General features: G+C 43.3%; 1 pseudogene; it reads left to right on the forward strand.

Annotated features, from left to right (window-relative positions):
- LOC112671468 (interstitial collagenase-like) overlaps positions 1-9,042 on the forward strand; it is a 28,470-nt pseudogene extending 19,428 nt beyond the window's left edge.
- The last annotated feature ends 202 nt before the right edge of the window (positions 9,043-9,244 follow it).

Here is a 9,244-nt window from a genome sequence, read left to right on the forward strand (position 1 = left end):
TGGCATGCAAACAAATGAAGTGTGGAGTCCAGGCTGAAAGGAACTGACCTTGGTGGGGCATACCAATCCTGAAGTAGAGGCATTTCACTTGAAGCATCCCCTCAACATCCATGCCTGCTCTAAGATATTTTAAGTAATTATTCTCCCCAAAGTAAAATAAGAGTGAAAAAACAGAATCTAATCATATAGTCAAATATTTTTGCAAATTGAGCCTGAAACAAGCATCCTTTCATGTGTCCCCCATGTGGTTAGCCTTATGGATCACATCCTTACCTTCAGCCGTGGCCATGGCAGGAGTGACTATAAACTCTCCTTGGGGGAAAAAGAAAGATGTGATGAAGGGAAGAAAGACAGAGCAATAGTGTGAAGAGGAAGTGTGATTCCAGAAAGTTTCTTTTAGTATTCAAGGGGACAGGAATGTGGCAGGGAAGAAGGAGAAGAAAGTCCTTTGAAAAGATTGATGAGTCCGGTGGCAGACCTGGAGATCACTGACTAGAGGAGGAAGTAGCGGGGCAGGTGAAATGGCAGCCATGGAATCTTCTGTGGGGTTGGCAGTTTGGGCATCCCTGTCCTTGTGTGGTTGCCCCGGAGGGGGGCTGAGGCTTCTGATCTCAGGTGAGTGTGCATGTGTGGCCCAGGGGACCATGGGACGTGCAAGAACCACTGGATGGCACCACTCCCCATTCAGAAAAACCAGAGCTGGACAGTGGTCCAAACAGGAACATCAGATTCTGTTCCAACACAGCATGGGAAGGTGGGCGGGTAGTCAGGGGTCAATTGATGGAAAGTGCTACGAGGAAGCGTCAAAGTTAAGGGGAGACCAGCTTGGCAGGATCGCTGCCGAGTGCAGAGCAGCGTGATGAGACCCTGAGAGATATCAAGGGTGTAGTTAGTTTCCCTTTAAACAGACTTGGCGAGGTTCCCGTCATCACTGGCCGGGGCAGGGCCCGAAATCGATGGGGCCCACCATAATGTCAGGGTCACTGCTTGGAGAGTAGAGATTTATAAAGCCCACGGAACTCTGTGAAATCAAATTGCCTTGGAAGGAAAGGAGAGAGACACCTGCCAAAGAGGGAGGAGCGAAGAACCCAGCATGAATATCCCGTCCACTTTGCCCGTCCAAGTCATGGTCTCAGGGAAGGCTGAGCGCCTGAGAGAAGGGAGAAGCCACTGGGCTAGAGCCCTGAGGCCCACAGACGTTCCTGCCTAGAACAGAGATGCTAATCATGTTTCCATTGACATCAATGATTAGAAGGAGGTTACATTTTTAAAGGATTGCATTCTAAAAAGAAGACAAACAAGTTCAATGTGGGGTATGGAGATCTGGCAAACATCCAGGAGGAGGAATGAAGGCTAAGGAAGGTCAGGAAACACAGGGACACCTCGCCTGCCCGCTCACCCGGCGCCCCCAGGGAGATCAGTGTCTCCATCTTCTCCAAAACCGTGGCACTTTGTACCAATCTCCACAGCATCAAACTCTGCTGACCCACCTCTCCTTCGCCCGCTTGGTGGCTGAGGCATAGAAGGTACTATGCGCTCATCTGCGGAATGGAGAAATAGGATGTGAAAGAGTAAGTAATCATCGTCCAGTCCCACACATGCCCCAAACCTGCTCCATCCCCAGGAGCAGTTGATGGCAGAAAGGGGAACTCAGCCAAGGGACTTGCAGACACGGCTCTACCTGGGACCTCCTCACAGCTGTCCATCTGTGTCCCAGGAACAGGCAAAGTGGGATTGAAATCTAGAGATGCTAACATCCACCCTATGTAATCAGCTTTCTCATCAACAATGTCACTTCAAGCTGATTTGTGATTTAAGCAGTGCATGATTGCTATAAAAACAAATTATATCAAGAAGCTTAAAGGCAGAAGGAGAGGTGCCTAGGTGGCCCAGTTGGTTGAGCATCTGACTTTTGGGTTCAGCTCAAGTCATGATTTCAGGGTCTTTGGATCTAGCCCCACATCGGGCTCCCTGCTCAGGGTGGAGTTTGCATCTCTCTCTTCCCCTCTGCCCTGCTTATTTTTTCTCTCTCTCTCTTAAATAAATAAATAAATAAATAAATAAATAAATAAATAAATAAATAAAATCTTAAAAAAATAAAAGTCCATGGACTGTTCTGTAAGCTGTACATTATAGTGTAAATAGTAAGGGTCTTTCTTAAGATATCACAGAATTAATAGAAGACAATTGTGAAAGATGAGGTGTATCTTTTTGTTGATGTCCTGTTTGATCACAATCATAAGATTGTGAAGACAAAAAGATTAAAGATTAATCTACCTTATATTACAGTTTTTGAAAGTTGAGGCCACATGTTGCAAATAAAGAGGATGTGAGTCCTCTTGTCAGAGGTGAATCAGATAGCCTTTGTTTTTCTGGGGCTGCAAGGACCCTACATAAAGGGGAGACTACAGCCGAAACCCTGGAGCAGCAAGAGGGAGGGAGCCGCAGGACGCCCTGGGCAGAGAAGAAAAATGAAGCTCAGCATGTCCAGCCTTCTGCTGCTGCTGCTGCTGCTGCTGCTGCTGCTCTGGGACATAGGGTCCCCTAGCTTCCCATGGACTTTAGGGACACAGGGGCAGGATATGGAGATGGTCCAGGGCTGATTTTCACATGCCACCAACACAGGAGCATTACATTCTCATTTTTCCAAGGTCAAGGAGTAGAAGCTCAATCGAGTGTGGGATGCATTCTAGGGTCAGTACTTTGTCTGAAACAGATCCCTTCATTAAAAAAAAAAAAAAAAAATCTACTTACCTGTCTATAGACTTTCCTTCAGAAGATGGAGGTAGAGAGAGTGTCCTGACTACCTTCACACCGACGCCCAACAAAGCTAGACTTTGCCACCACGCCAACAGTAAGCCTATGAAATCACTCCCTTTGCAGACACATTTTTTTCCTTTGTACTAAATCTTCAAGACAAAAGAATTTCTCTTTTTTTTTTCACCACAGTGAATTCCTAAAGATTTTCAGGAAAAAATAAGAAGGATTTCACATCCTGTGTTTCAATATCTTTCTCTTTATCAGAACTACCTACAGAAGTACTACAACTTGAAGACTGGAACCAACAAATCTGTGAGGCAGAGGAACGACAGCTTAGTGGCTGAGAAGCTAAAGCACATGCAGGCATTCTTTGGGCTGAAGGTGACTGGAAAGGTCAACACGGACACCCTGAATCTGATGAAGCAGCCCAGATGTGGGTGCCCGATGTGGCTCAGTACGTCCTCACTGATGGGAGCCAATGGGACCACACACATCAGGTAAGCAGACTGAGCGGCAGACAGAGATGCTATTTCCCATCAGAGCCGTGAGCCATGTGAGCCGTGAGACACATGGGAATGTGTCTCTGTGTTCTTTGATTTTTAAGGATTGAAAATTACACACCAGATTTGCCGAGAGCAGAGGTAGACAGTGCCATTGAGAAAGTCGGGCAGCCCGGGTGGCTCAGCAGTTTAGTGCTGCCTTCAGCCCAGGGCCTGATCCTGGAGTCCTGGGATCGAGTCCCACATCGGGCTCCCTGCATGGAGCCTGCTTCTCCCTCTGCCTGTGTCTCTGCCCCCCCACCCCGTGAGTGTGTCTCTCATGAATAAATAAATAAAATCTTTAAAAAAAAAAAAAAAAAGAGAAAGTCTTTCAGCTCTGGAGTAACGCCTCTCCCCTGACCTTCACCAAGGTCTTTGATGGTCAAGTGGACATAATGATTTCCTTGGTCTGGGGAGGTAAGCTCTTCTTGTCTCCTAAAACCATCCTAAACGTCACCTGAATGTCACCGCTGCTCCCACACCTGCTCAGCTGCACCAAGGACAGAGTGTTCCTAACGGGCTGTTGATTTTATGGGCCAAAGGGAGGCCTCTTGGATGAAGAAGGCCTTTGGGCCACTTGTAACTGTCCTCGCACCTCCTGGGGAAGTTATGTAGAAATGGGGATTTGCCTTTGCCTTACTGTTTGTCACAGATCACAGAGACAACTCCCCCTTCAGTGGATTTCAAAACCATCTCCCTCATGCTTTCCCACCAAGAGACATTGGAGGAGATGTTCATTTTGATAAGGAAAAACATGGACCAATGATTTCAGAAGTGAGTCCACAAATTCCTCCAATTTTTCCCTTTCATGGGTCAAAGTTTTATCTGAAAGGATGCTTTAGTAAAATGAGCCAATGTTGTGATCAGCCTTAAATACCTTAATAAACATAAGTTTTTATTAAAACTATAATTGCTTAGAAAGGTAATGGTAACTCCTTTGTGTCCATTTATTTAAAAATGTAAGGGAATATTATTTCTGCAAGTAATTTTTACCAACAAAATATGTTACTCTAAAAATGCTGCTACCATGTTTTACTTATTTATTTATTTTTACATTTTTTTAAGATTTAAATTCAATTTGTCAACATATATTATAACACCCCGTGCTCATTCCCTCAAGTGCCCTCCTCAAGTGCCTGTCACCCAGTTACCCCAACCCCCCACCCAACTCCCCTTCTGCAACCCTTTGTTCATTTCCCAGAGTTAGGAGTCTCTCATGCTTTGTCTTCCTCTCTAATTTTTCCTACTCAGTTCCCCTCCTTTCCCTTATAGTCCCTTTCACTATCTCTTATATTCCCCACATGAGTGAAACAATATGATGATTGTCCTTCTCCAATTGACTTACTTCACTCAGCATAATACCCTCCAGTTTCATCCACGTGGAAGCAAATGGAGTGTATTCGTCCTTTCTGGTGGCTGAGTAATATTCCATTGACCACATCTTCTTTATCCATTCATCTGTTGAAGGACACTGTGGCTCCTTCCACAGTTTGGCTATTGTGGACATTGCTGCTGTGAACATTGGGATGCAGGTGTCCTGGAATTTCACTACGTCAGTATCTTGGGGCAAATATGCAGTAGTGCAATTGCTGGGTTGTAGGGTAGCTCTATTTTTGCTAGGATGTTTTAAATCATATCGTTGAATATATAATTACACACTAAAATTTTAAAATGGTTATTTTTGGTAAAGTGTTCTTGAGGAATTTTTCTTGATACTTTCCTATATTATCTACATTTGCACAACTGGGCATAATATAATATTTATGAGCAGGAAAAAATAATAAAATGTTAATAGAATACTATTATTCCTCCAGAATATAATACTTCCTACCTTATGTTCTGATACTTATTGATCAAGGGGATTTTTCTTTGTTGGCTGACTTCATCCAAGAATTATATAGCCCAATCTCAGAGATTCATACTTTAATTAGCCTAACTAGAATTATGAAGGCCCTCTCGTGTCTTTGATTAAACATACACACACATATACACCCCATGCAGACAGACCACCAAAAACACACCACAGTTGCACAAAGTCAACAGTAAAGCATCTGTAGTTTTGATACTTATATTCCTTCTTGGGCTCCTCAAAACTGTATTCCAGTAATTGCAAACTTGTTTTGTTCATCTTTTAAGACTCCAACTTGTATCATGTTGCAGCACATGAAGTGGGCCATTCCCTTAGACTGTTGCATGATAATGACATTGGTTCTTGATGTTCCCCAGATACATCTACTTTGGAGATGTCCTACTGTCTCAGAAGGACATTGATGCCCCCCGGCACTCTATGGTGAGAGAGCACAAAGGAAAGCACCTTAGACCAGTGATTCAGTGTCTCTATGTGGGTTTCCGATAAAGAGCTACTAACTGTGTCCTTTTAAAAAGAGACTTCATTCTAAGTGCTTTTGTGTTACATCATTACCAACTTCTCTTGACTTCAGAACCTTTATTTATGCTTTAGTACATTCCAAAAATCCCATCCAGCCAAGACAACCACAAGTATCACAAGCCTGTGATAGCAAGTTAACATTTGATGCTATAGCCAAAATTTGTGGAGAATTATTCTACTTTAAAAACAGGTTAAAAAAAAAAAAGAAATTACCATGAACACTGACTTATATTTTTAAGGTGTTCTGATATTTTGTTGAATGTTCTATAGGTTTCTTTAGTAATATATTTTTAATTTGTAATTTTAATTAATAGCACATTTGCATTAAATGATTTATTCTACTAAAGTTTTTATCACAGATAAGCGTTGGCTCAGCTGGAAGAACATGTGACTCTCAATCTCAAGGCCATGAGTTTAAGCCCCACATTGGGTGTAGAAATTACTTTTAAAAAGGAATGAAAATATGTGTATCACAGATAAGTCATTCATTCACTAGAAAGTTCATGGAGTAAAAGGCATCGTACGGCCCCCACCCTACCACTAGCATACATACAAATATGTGAGTTAGGCAGAAAGAATTTTCCTTTTTGAAGAACAGAGACTTGTCAGTAGTGGAGCAATAATTGGTCTTCCAATTCCTTTCACATCTCATGTCTAGGATGAGAAACATCAGTGAGTTAGAACAAATCAGATCTTTCTGAACACCACTGCTCAAAGCAGATGTCTACACTATGCCTAGGGTGATGTAGGCTATTGCCCAGGAAGGAACACCCGGCTCAGTGTGCTCCTGAGGCAGGCGAGCTCAGTGGCTGAGAGCTGTCTACGGGGACTGTGTGCCAAAGCTGCAGGAGACTTTGACGGTGGGGGCAAGGGATGTGGCATGGACAGTGTCTGCTAAGGGGTTGACAAGAAGGACCCTTCCCCGTACATATGCCCTCTGGTCCTTCCCAAGGCTGGTGGCTTGCTATAGGCTTCCATTTGGTCTCCGTGGTCTTAGAAACACTCTGAAAACCCCTGAAATGGAAGAGTCTGGTTGGAGCAGTCTCTTACACCTCCGTTATCCTTGCTTGCTTCCATCGATGATTTCTGTGAGATGAACTATCTTGTAGGTAAAGGACCCCGAATATCAGATGCGGCCCTTCTGTGAGTGTTAGACTCGTGTCCAGGGAGAAGGAATGCTGGAAATCAACCACAGCTTTGCTGCAGCCAAGATATTTCCCTTTCTTTTAAATCAGGTTCTTCCTATGCACAAGTGCCTCCTACAAGATAGCAGAACGCACTGTCATCGCCGACTTCTGGAAATCACTGTTAAATGCAGTTGGCACTGCTTATGGGGATGTTAACAGAGATCAAGTCTTTTTTTTTTTTTTTTTTAAGGTATAGCTTCTGGGTTTTTTTGATCAATGTTTCTATGAGTTACATTTTTCATCGGGTTCTTTGGTTGAAAATTAACTGGGCCGATCAAATAAGTCAAGAATCTCGAAACAGATCTAACACATATACAGTGAAAATCAGGGGAATTTCTATACACATGATGTCTTAAACTGCCTTTTTGTGAGATGGTGACATGAAGTAATGTAGATACCATAGCTTCATGATGTAAAGATGAATCAACATGCTGGAGGAGCTCCGCAAATAAGAACCCAGGCCAGACAAGAGCTGAGAGGTGCCGCCCAGTGAGAGGAACTACTCCTCACCTGTGTGTGTGGCCTGGCTGCCCCTGCAGCACCACATGGACCCCCACACACTCCCTGCGCAGCTGGGGAAGGGAGCCATTCTGGAGAGGTGCCCAGCTCTGGGGCTCTCCACCTGGAAATAAAACTCTCCACCCACCTCTCATGAATGCAAGTCTGGAGGGAAGCCTGCCTACTGTCCTCCAGAGTTCCAGGCTAAGTTTTCTATTGGTTCTTTGGTTGACAGGTAGTAAATATTGGGCATTTAACGGGGAGCAGATGCTGCAAGGATATCCCAGGGACATCCACTTCTCCTTGGGCTTCCCGCAGAGGGTAAAGAAAATCAACGCTGCTGTTCACGAGGATGATACTAGGAAAACGTACTTCTTTGTTGCCAATGAGTATTGGAGGTAACTACAGACCCTTGGAAGTCAGATCAGATCACTCCGTGGAAGGAGAGTTGCCTTTTAAAATTCCAATTGAATTTTTGGAAATTCTTGCGGCACCTGGGTGTCTCAGGTCATGATCTCAGGGTCCTAGGATCCAGGGCCACATCGTCAGGCTCCCTGCTCAGCCAGGAATCTGCTTCTTCCTCTCCCTCTGCCCCTCCCCACCCCCTGCTCATACTCTCTCTCCCTATTTCTCTTTCCTTTTCTCTCTCTCTCTAAGTAAATAAAATCTATGAAATTATTCTCAAACTGTGTGGAACCTCCAACCTCCCTTGGTGAATGGTGCCAGAGCAAGCATCCACTAGTTCCCTACCTGTTATCATCACACTACACCTGTCCTTGGAAGACAAGGGATTTATAGGATGGCATTTAAAAGGGAGATAAAAAGCAGAAGCATCCAAAGGGAAATTTCTTCCCCACAGTGGGCAGATAGGGCAGACAGTGGAGTCAGAATTTGAATCATATTTTTAGAATTGATGTCACTCTGGGGATGGTCTACTCGGTTCCAGTCTCCCATAACCCTGTTGAACTGGGACCCTCCAGTTAAAAGCTCCCATTATTTTCATACCAGCAATGTATCTACTCATAACTGTTTAAAGCAGTCATTGGTTTTCTACAAAATGAAAATAAAGGTACCCCCATCTCTCAGATTTATAGCAAAGATTGAATGAATCGGTACACGCAACCCACTCAGAACAGTGACTTCACACTTAGTGTTGAGTGTGATTTATTGTTATTATATTAATCACACATTCAGATTTTCCTATTAATTTTTTTACAAGGTGTGATGAAAACACACGGTCTATGGATACAGGTTTTCCCAAAGGGATAGCTCATGGGTTTCCTAGAATTGGCAAAAAAGTTGATGCTCTCTTCCAAGAGGGAGGTAAAGGCCATCCAGTTTCTCCATTTTGCTGCCATAGAAATGACACATGGACTGTTCCTTAGATCTGAGAGCGAATTGCATGTGTAAAAATGTATATTTTTTCAAGAGTCCATGTGTAAAATCATTGTTTATTTGTCTAACATAATCATTATCTCTCATTTTATTTCTAGGATTTTTCTATTTCTTTCATGGAAAAAGGCAATACAAATTTGATCCTAAAAAGAAACAAATTTTGACCCTCTTGAAAACCAACAGCTGGTTCAAATGTAGAAATAAATGATGACTGACTATCACAAAGGAGAAAAGAAAAAAATACTTCTAATCAACCTGGGAGAGATGCTTTTCTGAGGACACAGATACTTTCCTATTTTATTTTCATCTCTTGGCAACACTGAGCAACAGACATATGAGTACAAGCTTGTTTAACCTCCATCTGAAGATAGTCTGTGTTAGCAAGACTGTACCTCTTTAGGAACTTCCACAATTTAGCTTTGAGTGATCACTGAGGACCTCACGGTCATAGTTCGTCCTTAGGTTTACCTAGAGAA

Source organism: Canis lupus, chromosome 5 (genome assembly GCF_003254725.2).
Source record: "Canis lupus dingo isolate Sandy chromosome 5, ASM325472v2, whole genome shotgun sequence".
Taxonomy (NCBI): Eukaryota; Metazoa; Chordata; class Mammalia; order Carnivora; family Canidae; genus Canis; species Canis lupus.